General features: G+C 36.4%; 1 non-coding gene across 1 annotated transcript; it reads right to left on the bottom strand.

The window, feature by feature from the left end:
• Nucleotides 1-4,038: 4,038 nt before the first annotated feature.
• Nucleotides 4,039-4,140, bottom strand: LOC122128025. The gene has a single exon (XR_006151343.1). It is a non-coding gene; the product is annotated as a U6 spliceosomal RNA (small nuclear RNA).
• Nucleotides 4,141-18,221: the final 14,081 nt, after the last annotated feature.

The following is an 18,221-nucleotide window of genomic DNA, read 5'->3' as shown; positions in this document are numbered from 1 at the left end:
GCTAGTTTGTGATCATTTGGGTAAATGTCCCAAAGTGGTACTGTTGGATCGTAGAGGAGCTCTATGTATAGTCTTTGGAGAAACCTCCATACTAGTTTCCAAAGCTGTTGAACAAGTTTACACTCCCAACAATAATGCATTAAGGTTCCCTTCTGTCCACATACCCTCCATCATCTGTTGTTATTAGAGTTCTTGATTATAGCCATTCTAACTGGGGTGATATGGTATCTCAATGTTGTTTTCATTTGCATTTCTTTTATGGCTAGAGAGGTTGAGCATTTCTTCATGTGTCTATTGACCATCCACCTTTCCTCTTCAGACAAGTTTCTCTTTAAGTCTTTAGCTCACTTATTTATTGGGCAGTTGTTTCTTTGAGGATCTGTCATTGGGGGATTTAATTTTTTTTAGTTCCAGGTAAATTTTGGATATGAGACCCTTGTCCATTACCAGCACAACTATGTTTATTGCAACATTATTTACCATGGCTAAGATATGGAACAAACCCAGATGCCCCTCACTAGATGAAAGAATGAAGAAAATGTGATATATATACACAATGGAATTCTAGGCCTCCATCAGAAAGAATGACATTGTCCCATTTGTTAGGAAATGGAAAGACTTGGAAAAAATTACATTAAGTGAATTAAGCCAGGCCCAAAAAAAACCTAGTTCCCATGGTTTCCCTTATTTGACATAACTAGTATATATCTGAGACAAGCAGAAAAGGTCAGATCAGTTGATGTTAGGTGAAATGAACCCCAAGATAAGTATTCAATTGTTTTTTGTCTTTATTGCAATTGTTTCAAGCACTTATAAGATGATTTCTTTGTTGATTTGTATGTCCGTCCCCCATGGTAAAACCCATGCTTTCACTGTATTTGATGTTGGTATAATTTTTGGAGGGGAAGGGAAAAAAACAAATCGTTTAAATAGGGATGCAGGTGGACTCATTGCAATAATAAGATGTACAAGTCCTTATGTCGAAAAACGAACTTTACATCTTTGGTGGGGGGTGGTGGGGGTTGGTGGGATGGGGGGCTGTGGGGGGAGATGGGAAGGGATGGGAACAGGATGCAAAGAAGGAGGCAACAATGCTTGATAAGAAATATACTCATTATCTTGCCCATGTAATTGTAAGCTCATTCCTAGAAGTTTATTTTAAGTATTTCCCAAGTTTTATTTCTCTTAATTCTTAAGAAAACATTTGCTATAATTCTAATATTATTACCATTTTAGTGTTAGGAAATATTGTAATTATAGGCACTAAGTGCATGGCCCAAAGACATATAGTGGGGAAGTGAATGAATCAAAATTTCCAAAAATTAGCAATAAAAAGTAGGTAAAATCCTCTCCATTTCCTTACACTCTCAATTCAATATTCATGTTGTCCAAGAAATATTAGCAATTATTGCCCACGGTAATTGTTTTCTGTCACATTATGTATTCAACACAGACTGTGTTGGTAAGTGAGGTCTAAAGAGAGACAAATCTCTTCTGTTCCACAGTTCCAGTATACATTTTAAAAAGTACTAAAAATAGATGGTAGCTGGTGGCTCAAGCCACCATATAATCCTGGCTACAGAAGAAGCTGAGATCTGAGGATTGCGCTTCAAAGCCAGCCCAGGCTGGAAAGTCTATGAGACTCTTATCTCCAGTAAACCACTAAGAAAGCAGAAATGGCACTGTGGCTCAAGGAGTAGAGCACTCGCCTTCAGCTGAAAGGCGCACGGACAACGCCCAAGCCCAGAGTTCAAACCGCATGACCAAAACAAAAACAAAAACAGAAAAAGGACTTACTATCTTTTAAGAATCCAAAAATGAAATAAATTCACATATAATCACTCCAAAATGCTTTAAAAGCAGAAGATGATAAACAAGCCTCCATGAAGTAAATTTTCTTCTACTTTTTAAATTATTCTGAAAGCCTTGTGCTTCTTGGTCACACCTGTAATCCTGTCTACTCGGGTATCTGCTCAAGAAATTGAGATCCGTGGATAACCGTTGGAAGCCAATCAGGACAAAAAATATTCATGAGATTACTTTTTTAAAAAAATTAATGAACTAGCAAAGAGACAAGAATGGAGATGTAGCTTATATAGTAGCTCATCAATCTAGAGAGGAATAGCCTAGCAAGACCTTGATGCACTGAATTCAAACTCTGAGAATGAAAATGCTCAGGCATGCACATACCCAAACACACACACACATTTATTCAAAATATCTTCATATCAGTGTTTTGCATTAATTTCTTTGTTAACGATATTATATGGATAAAATAGGGGAAATATTGTCTTGCATCCCAGAACATTTTTATGTTTTTTATTGTAAAAGTACTGTACAGACTGGTTACAGTTACATGAAAAAAGTAACGAATACATTTCCTATCAAGCATTGTTACATCCTCCTTTTTTTTCCCCCACCATCCCTTCCCTCCCACCTCCACAAGTACACTGCCCTCCCCCCACCCACCTAAATTGTAAAGTTCATTTTTCAACATACTGTCTTGTGCATCAAATTGTTGCAATGCGTCATACTGTATCCTTATTTAAGAATTTTTTTTTCCCTTTCCCTCCCCAAATTAGAGAAGTGTATATACAAGATGGAGGTGCACCAACATCAGATACAGTGAAAACAGGGGTTTAAGTGTAGGGGACACACATATAAATAAATCACATAGTACATTATAAATATATTAGAAACAACAGAAAGAAATAAAAAACCACTTGTGTCCCTGTCTTGAGGTTCATTTACCTTAACATCATATTTTCTAGTCATATGCACATGTTTTGACTTTTTCTTTTTTTAAATTGTGAAAATACCATTCAGAGGAGTTAAAATTACATGGAAAAGGTAATGTGTACATTTCTTATCAAGCATTGTTGCCTCCTCCTTTTTTTTTGCCTTAACATACCTTCTTTGCTTATCCCAGAGATACATTAGTTATTGCAAATAAGGGATACCATAGGACCTATGTTTCTTTTTTTTATTGTGAAAATACCATACAGAGGGGTTACAATTACATGGGCTAGTTATTGAGTGCATTTCTTTTTTTTTATTTTGAGAATACTGACAGAGGATTTACAATTACATGGGCAAGATAACGATTACATTTCTTATCAAGCATTGTTGCCTCCTCTTTGTTTCCCATTCCCATCCCTTACCATACTCTCCCACTTCCCCCACCTGGTCCTCCTCCCCTCGAAGTATTAAAGTTCATTTTTTGACATAATGACTTGTACATCTCACTGTTGCAATGGTTCCACCTGTATCCCTAGTTAAACGAATTGGTTTTTTTCCTTCCCCTCCACAAATTATACCAACATCAAATGCAGTGAAAGCATGGGTTATACCTTGGGGGAGGGACATACAAAGCAACATAGAAGTCGTCTTATAAATATGTTAGAAAAAATTGCATGAAAGGAAAAAAACAAAGAACAAAAAAAATTTGAATATTTATCTTAGAGTTCATTCCCCTAACATCGACTTATCTGACCTTTTCTCCTTGTCTCAGACACATACTAGTTATTGCAAATAAGGAAAACATGGGATCTATGTTTCTTTGGGCCTGGCTAACTTCACTTCTTTGGGCCTGGCATAATTTACTTAATATAATTTTTTCCAAGTCTTTCCATTTCCTAACAAACTGGGTGATGTCATTCTTTCTGATTGAGGCATAGAATTCCAGTACACACATACACACACACACACACACACACACACACACACACACACACACACACACACACACATTTTCTTGATCCATTCATTTACTGTGGGGCATCGGGTTTAGTTATGTATCTTAGCTATGGTAAATAATGCTGCAAGGAACATAGTTTTGCTCGTAGTTTTAGTATGGTCTTGTTTTTGATCATTTGGGTGAATGCCCAAAATGGGATTGCTGGGTCTTAGGGGCGCTCTCTGTAGTCTTTTGAGGAACCTCCATACTACTTTCCAAAGTCTTCGAACAAGTTTAAACTCCGAACAACAAGGCATTAAGGTTACCTTCTGTCCACATCCCATCAGGAAATCTGTTCTTTTAAAAATCTGGAATGCTTCACGAAGTTGAGTGTCATCCTCAGTCAGGGGCTATTCTTCTCTTTATTGTTCCAATGTTAGTGTATGTGCTAATGAATTGAGCACAAAACAATTTTATATATAAAGTGTAATTGATTTTCTTAAACTAGACAATTCCACAAAAATTAAATTCAAAAGAATTGTCGTGAAATTTTAGAACCATGTATTTCTTACATAAGAACACATTTAAGAATAAAGTCAAGATTGACATGTCAAAAACAAAATAATTCCAGACATTTGTTGTTCAACGGATGTGTAGGAGGAGGAATTCAATTATTCTGTACAAGGACCTGTCATAATGAACACTATAGATATTGTTAAGGTTTGTTAAAATTTTAATGTTTTAAATATGTTTAATTTTGGGAATGTGCTCATATATGCCAAAATTAAGACTATTTAGCAGGTTGTAAAACTTTTCATTAAAACATTTAAGATTCATGGTAGCAGTCATAAACTACTAAGTATGTACATTTCAGAGTTTATACAATCTTTACTAATGAGAAGTTGCAAAGTGTTTGTGTAAAGATGCAGAGTGAAGATTTAAGACATTAACTTCACAGTTTCTGTTAAAATTTAAGGGCTTCCTTATTTTATATGTTAGTGAGGAACAAATGATGGTATAATCCATATACAAATGATGAGATGAACCATAAAAAATAATCTTAGTGGGTAATTTTAAAGGCTCATAGCCTATAAAATTCTTGTTGAGCATCATAGACTTAGGCAGTTTTAAATGTACAGCAATATGAGAAAATAATAAATCGAATATGTAGTATTAAGTAAATTATGCCAGGCCCAAATAAGGTAAATCGAATATGTAGTATTTCAAATACTGGAAACAGTGGTAAATGTTTTGTTTTTTATTTTATTAATCACTAATATTTATTTATTGGTTTTCCTTATTTGTAGCATTGTTTTCCTTGGGGTAATATAATACAACTTTTTGTAAGTCATCATTAGTAAGTACTTCGAGAATGTTATTGGGATGGCCACACTGTTTTTTATAGGTATATGTGAATTTACAAAGAGCAAAATTAATAAGAACAAAATATTGATTAAAAATTTTATCAATTAGAATCTGAATCAGGAGTGTTGATAAATGTCCACACCTAAAATCTTAGCCCTAGACTGAAGCACTGGTGTTACAATGTTGAGCACACAAAAGTGAGAGACTGTGTTTTGTTTTGTTTTTGTTGGTTGTGGGGCTTGAACTCTGGGTCCTGGGTACTGTCTCTCAACGCTTCAGCTCAAGGCTAGTGATACTACTTGAGTCACAGCACCTCTTCCATCTTTATCTGCTTATGTGGTGCTAAGGAATCAAACTCAGGACCTCATGCATGCAAGGCAAGCACTCTACACTGAGCCACCCTCCCAGCACCTGAGAGACTGTGTTTTAAAAAATCATCTAAACAACATTTACTGTAGTTTTCTGAAGTCTTTCATCCTACACTGAATATTTTTTCTTACGAGCTTTCTAATAAATATGTAATCTATTCAATTTTGAAAAGTACTGTGTACCTCCCACTTATTTCTGGCATTTCTGACATCCAAGTTTCTCTGTGTGTCAGGGTGGATACTTTTGCCTGTAACAAGTATTATTGTTGAACAGATAACATCTGGCTACTTACAGAACAAAGGATGTGAAGCTAGAGTAGCCAGATAAAGAACTTCCAGGACAATTCAATGGCAACTAATGTACTCTCTCTGTAGGTGAATAGGCAGCATAGAAAAGAAATTCTTATATTTGAAAGTGATTGAGTGTGTGTGCACATAGGTGTTCACTTATTTATCTGTTATTATAGTTTTAGATATATTCACTAGTATAAAACAATATTTCATATATGTGCATATATATATATATATATATATATATATATATATATATATATGCAATAACAGTTTCCAAAATCCAGGGAACCACCTCCATGGGCATCGCTTTCCTATGTTGCTCTCTGGGTAATAAGAATGAAATGTGGAATTGTCCTGTTGTAGAGAACTTACTCAGAGATTGAAGCATTTTTCTTTTAATATGTTGCTTGTTACTAACTCTAAAATTAGGAAGTCTTTTAATATATATGTTATATTATAATATATTTAATATCTTATATATAATGTATAATTATTGTTTATTATAAAATATATTTCATATAATACCTGAAAATATTATATATTTATAAGGAAAAATACAACAAACATTATCAGTCCATACTTTCCTAGCCATGATTAGCTTCAGTACAGTTAAGCACATTACATCTCAACAGGAAAATTCTACTGATGTTCTGATCCCCTTGGGCAAGATAAGGAGAATTCCTGTAAAAGAAGCCTCTCCTCAATTATGAGAAAAGATATGTTTGGAAGTTTAGTTTAGTTTAGTTTTTTTTATTTTTATTTTTTGGCCAGTCATGTGGCCTGAACTCTGGGCCTGGGCCCTGTCCCTCAACTCTTCAGCTCAAGGTTAGTGCTCTACCACTCGAGCCATAGTGCCACTTCTGGCTTTTTCAGCTTATGTGGTGCTGAGAAATTGAACCCAAGGCCTCATGCATACCAAGCAAGCATTCTACCACTGAGCCACCATCCCAGCCTAAGTTTGCAAGTTTTTGAGAAGAGGAATTTGGCATTTGCTTTGCATCCTTGATTAGTCATGAATAGATATTATTTAGCTCCAAATTTTGTCTCCTTGTAGGTTCCCTAAACAGTTACACATCAGCCTCATTCCATCACATATCTTTAAGTCCTTCTTTTATTTCTTTTTATCATTATTGTTTTGTTGTCGTTGTATTGCTGATCCTGAAGCTTGAACTCATGGCCTAGGCAATGTCCCTGAGCTCAATGCTAGTGCTCTACCACTTGTGCCATGCACCACTTCTGGCTTTTTCTGTCTGGACATGCTTTGAATCATAATATTCAGATCTCAGCCTCCAGAGTAGCTAGGATTACAGGTGTGAGCCACCAGTGCCAAGCAAGTCCCTCTCTTTTAGATATTATTCTAAAAGCCTCCAATCCAAGGTCACTCCTAAGATTGTAAATGGAACTATGACAATAGTTCCTTTAATTGTTCTGGCTATGGTGTTTCTTTTGCAAATTATATTGAAACTACTTCACTGTTCTCTTCCTAATCCATGATTCTAGATGTTTTAGTAATAATTACTTAAATTTAGCGGCTATAAACCTTAAATCTCTCAATTATTAATTTCATTTAATTCTTTCAATATGATTATTTTTCAATACAAATATGAACTTATATTCACCTTCTTGAATCTACCCCTTGGCATGAGCTGTGCCTGGGCCTATTCTACCTCAAATGCAAGAGGTTGGCAAAAGAATAGCCTACAGTATTCCTGCCTAAGAGTGAGGACAAGTAGTTGCGTGCCTAAAAGAAGCAATGCATTCCTGGCATGGGAAGGGGTGGGAGAGCCAACAGCCTAGAGAGCAAACTGGCAGTCACAACATTTAACAACTTCTCCTTTGGGGACACTGATCTCCTGCAAAGTGGTAGTGAGATAACTCACCTAGTGAATTTTCATATATGAAGGAAGTTGTCATGTCTCACTACACAACTCACTTGTAGTCAAAGAGAGGGTCATTCTTTTGTGTCCTCCGTCCTCCTTAGGCCCAGTCTCATTTTATCTCCATCTTAGACTTTGCCCAGACTCTATTCCTACCAGAAGGTCCCTGATCAGGTGGAATGTGTGATCTCTTGGCTTTTGATTAGCCCTATGGGAACTGAGGCCACTTTTAATTTTGATCTTGTTCATTCTGACAAGGCTGTGGTGGGTGGTGGGAAAGCTCATTTTTTGAATTGTTCCCTATTACCAAATCTCTTCAGAGAAAGTCAATGAATGACAGATTCTTCCTGAGGGAGTGTTTCTCCATTTCCAAAGAGGTCATTTAATATCTGATTATGAGGCCCGCGTGGTGGTACTTCCCCAGATCCTCCAAACAGGAGTGGATGTTACCTCAGACACCAGGCCATCCTCATATTTCTTCAGCTCTTTCTCATGAAACTACAGGTCACAGGAGTTGAGTTGTGAAACAAGGAGAAATGAGAGTAGCAGAACAATCATTGGCATGAGGAGGAATTAGAAACTCTGTGTGAAAAAAGGGCTCAGAAAATCTAGGATCACTCATATCATTTGGGAATCACATCACTGGATTCGGGAATAAAATTAATAAATTACTACCTAAATTAGTAACTCCACGGCTCTGACTACAAGTGTTCTCTCAAAAGGTAGCTGTACTAATTTGATGAGGAAAAAGGAGCACATTGTTTCCTCACGAAGTTCTGCTAAGTATCTTCTTCCATTACCCAGGTTGTTCTTACCCTCTAGTTGTCGGTTATATTCCTTTGCTGGATTCAATCAATGACACTTGAAAGTGTGATCATCTTCAGACATGTAATTACATTTTGTTTTAATCCATTTGTTATAATATAAAACAAATTTTTGGGGAAAATATGTCTATGCTATATTTTCTTCCATGCCATAGTTATTTGATGTTATTAAGTATTATTTTAATAGTTTCATTTTTAAAACCTGCGGAAAATGTTTTGTTACTGTTAGCACTAATTAGATGCAACTTTTTTAGTATTTTTCCATATCTGTATATTTGTTATTAAGCTTCTAACATTGTCTTTTCCCCCTACTGTTGCCTTCTTAAAATTGCTTCAAATTATAATCTCTATATGAAGATCTGTATGTGTTCATTTATAAATTTAAATTTTTATCTAATATGCACATTTTATATGATATTTTCATCCTATTGTAACAGCTCTGAAATCAATATGGAAGTCCTTCATTAAAGAAAAAACACAATGCCGCAAAACCAGTAAAATTATGATTAGGTATCTATCCAAAAATATTTAGCAATGATATAGTAGAAACATCCACTTCTCTTATATACCAAAACATGTTTATAGCTATGTAAGGTGCATATTCTTTATTCTTTCCTTATGGAACATCCAGGTTTATTACACAGCTTGATTGCTATGAATATTGCTGCCATGAACATATATGTTCATACTGATTTATATTCTTTCAGTATGTATCCAAGTTGCAATAATGGTCTTCAAGATATGTATCTTTTTTGTATCGTGTAAACTTCCATTATGATCTCCATATGGGTTTCACTGGTTTACAATTCCACACCACCAAACACAGTTACTGATTTATTTCAACCTCTCCAGCAGTTTTGTTTTTTTTTTGGGTCCGGCTGTGGGGCCTGAACTCTGGGCCTGGGCGCTGTTCCTAAGCTCTTCAGCTCAAGTCTAGCGCTGTACCACTTGAGCCACAGCGCCACTTCAGGCTTTTTTCTTTTTGCTTATGTGATGCTGAGGAATCGAACCCAGGGCCTCAGGCATGCAAGGCACGTGCTCTACCACTGAGCCATCTTCCCAGCCCCATCCAGCAGTTTTTTTTTATTTGCGTGGTGATAGCTCTTCTAGTGTGTAAGATGGGATCTCAGTGACATTCCTATTTATTTTCCTATGTATTTCTTATGTGGATAAGAATCTCAAGCATTTCATTTATTTACTAAACATATTGGTATTTCGTTCTTGATCAGTGTCTTTCTTTGTCTTTTGGTATTTGATCAATTTTTAAGTTTTATAGTATTTGATTATTTCCCATTCCAAATATTCACTTTAGTAAAAAGATTTTTTTCATTACAGTGGTGTATTGCTTAGATATTTTGATTTTGTGAAGGCTAAGAGAATTTGATATTGTTCTCTCAAATTATAAGCCTGTAAAAATGAAGTGAACCTGGTTAAATGAAGTTCTTTCTGCACATTTTCTTCGGTACAGATTTCTCTAATTTAAGAAATGTATATTTTATGTCATTCTGGATGCATAACTAAGTCTGTGTGTGTGGATGATACAGTAAGAATTACAGAATTCGCCACATAGATTTTGGAGCAAAGGCTTACAGCTGGTAACTGGTCAATGATTCAGAAGACAGCTGAGGCTGAAGCTATGATCCCTTCAACCTGTGTTCAGTTCCCAATCTCTTGTAATACACCCCTCACTTCCCATGCAGTGGTTTCTTTTTCTATCCAAAAGGTTTCTGGAGCTTCATGTTATTCTGGCCTCCTAGTAGGCCAACATGAGAGGAGTGAAAGCATGCAAGGCAGATATGGCAGAGGAATTTATTTATTTTTAATTGTGTAAATACCATACAGAGGGGTTACAATTACATGGGCAAGGTAATGAGTACATATCTTATCAAGCATTGTGACCTCCTCCTTTGATTCCCCTTCCCATCCCTTCCCAACTCACCACCCCCACCCCATGGTCCCTCCTCAGACCTCCCTCTCACTAAAGTTGTAAAGGTCGTTTTTCAACATAACATCTTGCACATTTCATTGTTGCAATGGATCCACCTGTACCCCAATTTAAACAATTTGTTTTTTCACTTCCCCTGCACAAAGTATTCCAATATCAAGTGCAGTGAACACAGGGGGCATACCGTGGGGGAAGGACATAAAAAGCAACAAAGAAATCATCTTATAAATATGATAGAAACAATCACAAGAAAGAAAAAAATTGAATTCTTATCTTGGGGTTCATTTTGCCTAACATCAGCTTATCTGACAGTTTCTGCTGGTCTCAGAAATGTACTAGTTATTGACAATAAGAGAAACCATGAGCCTATGCTTCTTTGGGCCTGGCTTACTTCATGTAAAAAATATTTTTGGTCGGTTTTGGGACTTGAAATCTGGGCCTGGGCACTGTCCCTCAACTCTTCAGCACAAGGCTAACACTATGCCACTTAAGCCACAGTGTCTCGTCCAGCTTTTACTGCTTATGTGGGGCAGAGGAATCGAACCTAGGGCCTCATGCATGCAATGCAAGCACTCTACCACTCTGCCACCCTCCCAGCCCTGGCAGAGGGTTTTTATCTGAAGATCCATCACACTTGGGAGCTTCTGGCTGAAAACTCCAGAAAGACAAAAGTGAAGAAACATTTAAGAGAAAATGTAAAACAGAAAGCCACAATGTTTAACCCTAAAACAAATTTCTAGGATAAGGAGACTCACGAATTGGTGTCACCTGAGGAGAAAAAGGAAATATTCAAGAAGAATGAGAAAGAAGTGGGAGGGAATAGAGAGAAAGAGACCTAGACTACCTAGAGCTGGGACCTCAATGTGAGCTTAATTTTACTGGGGAAACCAACCCCAAGGACGCAATACCTTACAATTTTGATTACTCTCTCTCATGCTACAAAGCCTATTCCAGATCCACTTCCACTCAGCATGGTGTCCATTCTGGGAACCAGACTGACTGCTGTAGGTTCCCAGGGGATGCAAAGAGTGAAAACCACAGGGGTAAAGCTCAGAAAAGACACATGCCATCAATTCTCACATGTCATTTGTCAAAGTAAGTTCTACAACCAAGCCTGGTATCAATGGGGATGGGAATAGATATTGAGAGCATTATAATAATATCTACTATTATTATCATATAATAATCTAACATCTATTGTTTCATCAAAGGGAGAGAGATAGCATTTCTCCCTTTTTAGGTGTATGGGACAGGGCATTCTATAGAATGTTCTTCAATTGGGGGCTCTCTGAATCTTTTCTCCCAAGATTGTGGCTATGAGGTTTCGGGGAGGAGAATTACAGTAGAAAAGTGAGTTCTCAAGCTGGGTACTGATGGCTGACACCCATATTCCAAGCCTGAGGTCTGAGGACTATGATTTGAAGTCAGTCTGGGCAAGAAAATCCATGAGACTCATCTCCAATTAAACAAAAAGAGCCCGAATTGGATCTGTGGCTCAAATGTTAGAGTATTAGCTATGAGTGGGTATGGGAGACAGAATCTTGACCCTGAATTAAAACCCAGAATTGGGGGATGGGTGGAAATGTATTCTCAGTGCATGAAATCAAAGGTGTATGGTCAACATCACTATTGATTTAACTTTGGGATAGAGTTGATCAGTTTTATTCTGGAAATGATTTGTTCCACTCTTCTCTGTCCTGTATTCTTTAAAAGAAACAGCTTTGAGCAATCTATACCTAAGAGGTGTGGATTGCACTGAAGCACTGGATTCATTTTTCTCTACTTACAAAATGATACATAAATAGTGTACAAAGGAGTTTTAATTTAATATGTCGGTTTGTGAGTACATCTTGATCGATGTCATTAATTTGATCATTCTTCTCTATCTCACCCAACACCACCCCCTACATTTACGTGGTCACATTTTCACACATGTACATTGAATATTATGACTGGATTATCCCACTGCACCAGTTTGGCAAAGAAATTTCTTCATTGTACAGGCAAGGAAGATGAAGCTGAGGACTACAAGCCCAAGACAGCATAGCTATTACTTTGTATCAAGATTATTTGACTTACAAAATCTTCACCAAAAGAAGCATTATAAAAAAGAACATGGCCAGGAACTAGAAGCATCTACATTTGTGTGTGTGTGTTGGTTCTGGTGCCTGAGTGCTGTCCCTGAGCTGCTTTGCTAAAGGTTAGCACTCTACCACTTGAGCCATAGTACCAATTCCAACTTTATGGTAGTTAATTGGAGGTAAGAATCTCATGGACTTTCTATCCTGGGCTCATTTTAACCCACAATCTTCAGACCTCAGTTTCCTGGGTAGCTAGGATTGGTGGTGTGAGCCACTGGCAGCTAGCAAAACATCTATTAGTTGTCCCAATTAAACATCTGGAGCAATTGGTCATTTGATACTGGTGACACTCAACTTTGCTAATTAGGAGGCAAAGATTTATAAGAATGATATCATGACCAGTTTTGACAAAAAAAAGTCGTAAAAAAACTACAAAAACAAAGAAAGCTAGATATAGTGTAATTTTCCTGTTATCTCACTATGTGGAAGCCATAGGTAAGAGATCATTGCTCAAGGGAGGCTTGGCCTGAAAAATAATCTAAAGTGGTTAGAGCCTTTACACCTACAAGCACCAGTAGTGCCAAAGGAAAAAGAAAAGAAGAAAACAGAAATGAAAGGAAAGGATAAAAAGGAACTATTTGCTCTTCATTCGTGGTTTCATTTCATTGGATACAAGAATTGAGAGTATTTTGTTTATTGTTTTAGGATTCAGGCCTCTCTAACATAAAAGCATTTATTTTAGGTAAATATTGTATTATTACTATTTATTAACTTATTATTAGACCTTTAGGTTTGGAGATTGAAATCATGGCTTTGTATATATTAGTCTAGTTCTACAACTTAGCTGTACCCAAGCTCTCTTGTATAGTTTTGAAAATTGTTTATTAATTCTTCAATAGTTAGCTATTCTACTTTTCATCTTATATTTTCTCTCCCACCTTTTCCCCTATGTATTTTAGTTTATGTGTTGAAAACTCCTCAATTTTATCTTCTAAACTTAGAATTTTGCTTTTGAGTTTACAGAGAAGTCAGTTATTTGTGACATCTTTTAAAATTATATACAGATATATGTATTTCATATATATGATTGATTCTTTTTTTTTGGTCGGTCGTGGGGCTTGAACTCTTATAGTTCATTGCAATAAGCAACATTTATCTGATCATGTGCACATAGCTATTGAGCCATTGTGATCCTCTCCTAAGAATAGCTTCCCTTGTTCTTGCCATGTGAATGCTTAGAGTGCTGTTAATCATATCCAAGTGTAATTATTTGTCTTTTACTATCTATTAGATATACTTGTAGATGGATGGGCATATATAGTTATTAGAAATGAGGAAAACCATGCAGCATATATTTAATTGGATCTGGCTTATTTCACTTACTAGCATTTCCCCCCAATCTTTCCATTTCTTCAGGAATGGGATAATGACATTCTTTCCCATGGAAGCACAATACAACAGAATTGAAGATCCAGAAATGAATCCACTCCTATAGGCACATAATCTTTGATAAGGAAGTCAGAAACACAGGATGGAAGAATAACAGCCTCTTCAAAAAATTGGTTTAACTGGCTGTACACAGAAAACTGAAATTAGATCATTTTATATCCTCCTGCAGCAGAATCAATTCCAAATGGATTGAAGAGCTCAATGTAAATCCAGATGCCTTAGGAATCTTACAGGAAGAGTTAGGGGAAACATGAGGGCTCCTTGCCCTAGGTCAAAATTTCCAAAGTAAGTCTGGATAAATGGGATTACATCAAACCAAATCAATCATTTGTCAGACTCAAAAGCCATGGAAAAAAAGAGATAGTGTAGCACAGATTTATTAGGGAGCAAACCTACAGATGAGAGCCTCAGCCAACGGTAAACCCTTTCTCCCTTTTCTAACTAGGTTAATTATTATGGGTTTACATGAATATAAGTATTTTCTGATGGGGATTAGTCAGAAAACAACTAATGCTAAGACAGAGATAGTATGTGAAATGAGTTGTAGCTGGAGAAAGGGAGGGATTAAGGCATGGATGTCTAGTTCAAAGACTTGGCTTGGTGCCAGCTAAGTAAGGTATAGCTGCACAAGGGAAGGGGAGTAAAACAGGAGTGGTTATAAACAAAAGCACTGGTCTGAAGCCTCAAAATAAGGACCTCAGTCTGTGTGGACAAAACAGTCTCTAACAATAAGTTTTATTTAAATTAACAAGCACGATTTTAAATTTTTGCAGAGTGGGATGCTATATAGTCACAGGCAATTTCTCCTATGACAGGTAATCCAATCTACTCTTTCACTTGTTACCCACTCGCCAGGTTTCAACACAAATGACTACAATGAGATTGTACAAATGACGCTGTGACTTTTCCCTCTTATGAATCAAAACTCTGTCAAATGATTTATGTCTTCCAGATGTTTACACATTTTTCATGATCTTTTTTACTATTTTGTCTTCATTATTGATAATCATAGTACATTTTGTTGTTGTCTTGTGTGTATATGTCATTCTTAGGGCTTGAACTTGATGTTTAATGGTCTCCCTAGTATTTTTTGCTCATGGCTGATGACACTCTATCCTTGAGTCACATGCTCACCTTCTTCTTCTTGCTGGATAAGTTTTCACATTTTTGTATGTTTGGACTGACATTGAACTAAAATATTCAGGTCTCAGCCCCCCGAGTTCTAGGATTGTACATATTAATGGCTAACACCAATCTTTGCTTTACTGTTATTTTAATTATGTGGTAGAAGGAAGTGGAAATATATTTGTGTTAAGTGTGCAATTTTCAAATACAAGTTTGAATCAACTTGATATAATAAACTGTTATCAATTTTATAAGTTAAATCATGAATATTACACATTACCACAGAAATATAATTGAAAACAATAGGCATAATTGTTTTCTTAAAACAGTCAATGAAACAATAAATTACTTTCACTTTACAAATCATGTTTTTTTTAACTTAAATTAGGTGGACCCATTGGAACAATGAGATGTGCAAGTCGTTATGTCGAAAAATGAACTTTACTACTTTTGTGGGGGGGGGGGGGTAGCGGGGAGGATTGGGGGGGCAGGGGGAGGATGGGAAGGGATGGGAAGGGGAAACAAAGGAGGAGGCTAGGATTGATAAGAAATGTACTTATTATCTTGCCCATGTAATTGTAACCCCTCTGTACAGTATTTTCACAATAAAAAATAATATAAAAAAAGAAAAATAAATAAACTGCAAAAAATTTGGACAAGGGGCTAATATACATATTTTTCCATCATCACCTACCACATTCTCCTTCTTCCTTCCTAGGAAACATACCCAATCAATAAAAGGCATAGATATTTGGCTCTTGACCTTGAAAATGGAAGCAGAATGTTATGGATGTCTGAGATGAACATTAATAGTGTTTTACATAGTAATGTCACATGCAACAACCTATGAGTCCTGCAGGTCTTAACACTACTTCCTTAGTGATGTAATAAGATGTCAGCTTCATTGGACATAGTATTGTTTTTCCACTTCCTTTCCTACCACCTGACCCTAAATTATAATACATATTAACAGAAAGAAAAAGTAATACCATCTTAAGAAAATCCCATTGGAACAAGACGTTATGTTGAAAAGGGAACTTTAAAACTTGGTGGGGGGATGGAGGGATTGGTAGCAGGGATAGTAAGGGGAAACAAAGGAGGAGGCAACAATACTTGATAAGAAATGTATTCATTACCTTGCTCATGTAATTGTAACCCATCTGTACTGTATTTTCACACTAAAATTATTAATATGAAAAAAAGTCATTTAGGGCTCGGGGAATATGGCTTCATTGCATGAAACCCTGGATTCAATTCCTCAGCACCACATAAACAGAAAAAGAAACAATGGAAGTGGTGCTTTTCCTCAAGTGGTAGACTTCTAGCTCAAGAACAGTTCACGGTCCCTGAGTGCAAGTCCCAGGACACGCAAAAGAGTCATGTAGCTAGTAAATGCAAAATAAAGAACCCATACTTGGAATATATTATTGCTCCTTCCAAGTGATACCTAACAATAGTACTTAATTCATGTACTTTACTTATATTAGAATACTGTGGTGAACAAAAAAAAAGTTTTGTTAATAGGTCATGGCAATTAATGCCAGGAATGTGCTTGGATGTCAGGTGAAGTTTAATTCTGGAAATTGGAAGATTCCAGGATTTTGTGTGGTCAGTGCTAATCAGAAAGGGAATGGTAATCTAAGTGAGATTTAGAGATCTTTGTGGCCAGTCATGGCACCAAAAATGCTGATGCTAGTTAACATTTGTGACAGAAGAGAAGGAATAACTCCAGGTGGAAGGAATAAATTATAGTAACTAAGGTATAGCAGAAACTGTTCTAGGGAACCATTTTTGGTTATTGAAGAACTAATTATAAAATAGGTTTATTCCTCATTGCTTTTATTATTCTAATCACTTAGGCTCTTCTTAATCTCTGTGTGATAAGTTGTATATCCTTCTATGCTGCTCTTTCATACCTGATCTCCTTTGCTTTCTAAAAATCTGTCTTTCTCTATTTCTCTATGAACAATTTCTGATACTAAATCCACATAGGCAGACATCAGACGATGCTAATGTAAGAGTCCCATAGCTCATGAGTCATTAATGTAACAACATGGAAAAAGAGGGCATATTTATTGCTACCTCAATTTTTCTGAAAAGCTGCAATGTAACATCATTTGATTCAAATTTCCATTCTTTGCCTACATAGTGTCATTAAGTGCACATAAATGCAAATATGAGCCAGGTGCTTGTGGCTCATGCCTGTAATGCAAGCTACTCAAGAGGTTGAGACCAGAGGATTGTGGTTCAAAGCCAGCCTGGTCAGGAAAATCTATGAGACCCTTATCATCAATTAACCACCAGAAATCCGGAAGTGGTGCTGTAACTCAAGTGGTAGAGCACTGGACTTGAGCTGAAGAGCTGAGGGACAGCACCCAGGATCAGAGTTCAAGCCGCACAACGAACAGAACAGGTGTTAATATGACTTTAGTTTCCTCAAAAGGAACGACAAAGTCAATAGTAATCTTCCCAAGCAGAGAAAATAATTGCAAAATGACTTTACACTCGCAAAAATATTTCAAGTTTAAAAGTCGATACTCCTGGAAAGATAAAACATAAGAATATAAGGAAGTCTGGGAAGTTCAGGTTGCATCAAGCCTAGGCAGAACAGTCTTTGCGACATTATCTAAAATTAACCAGCCAAAAGCTGCATTGGAAGAATGGCTCAAGTAATTGAATACTAGTTATGAGCAAGATTGCTGAATAAGAGCTTGAGGTTTTTTCATACACACATACAAGCATGCATATACACACAGAGGCACTTATATGTGTAAACACACATAAGAAACAACTTTCAGAATGTGTAGAAAAGTTAGAAAATATATCCTGAGTAAGACTAGAACAAGTGATAATTTTTAATATTAGAAAGTCCTCAAGTGAACTTTCCCCAAAAAAGGTTGAGAATATTACATAGGTAGGGACCAGAGATAATAAGATAGTCAACTAATTATTATTAAAGTGATCAGATCCATGGAGGAACGAATCAGAGACCCCTGCAGGTGCATCTGAAAATGTTCATAACCTCTGTCAAATGTTAGAACGTCTTTGAAAATTGTACATAAAAAGTTTAATAAGCACATAGTCTAGTGGATAAGATTATCAGAGAAGTTCAGAATTGCTAGCCTGTTTCTAGATTAAATAAACCATCACACTATGGCAGGAAAATGTGATGCAAGCCTGGAAATTTAGCACTCAGACTAAGACAGGAGATTAGAGA

Source organism: Dipodomys spectabilis, unplaced genomic scaffold (assembly GCF_019054845.1).
Source record: "Dipodomys spectabilis isolate Male_0828 unplaced genomic scaffold, ASM1905484v1 ptg000320l, whole genome shotgun sequence".
Lineage (NCBI taxonomy): Eukaryota > Metazoa > Chordata > Mammalia > Rodentia > Heteromyidae > Dipodomys > Dipodomys spectabilis.
The sequence above is the reverse complement of the archived record's forward strand: the minus strand, read 5'-3'. Positions and strand labels throughout refer to the sequence as shown.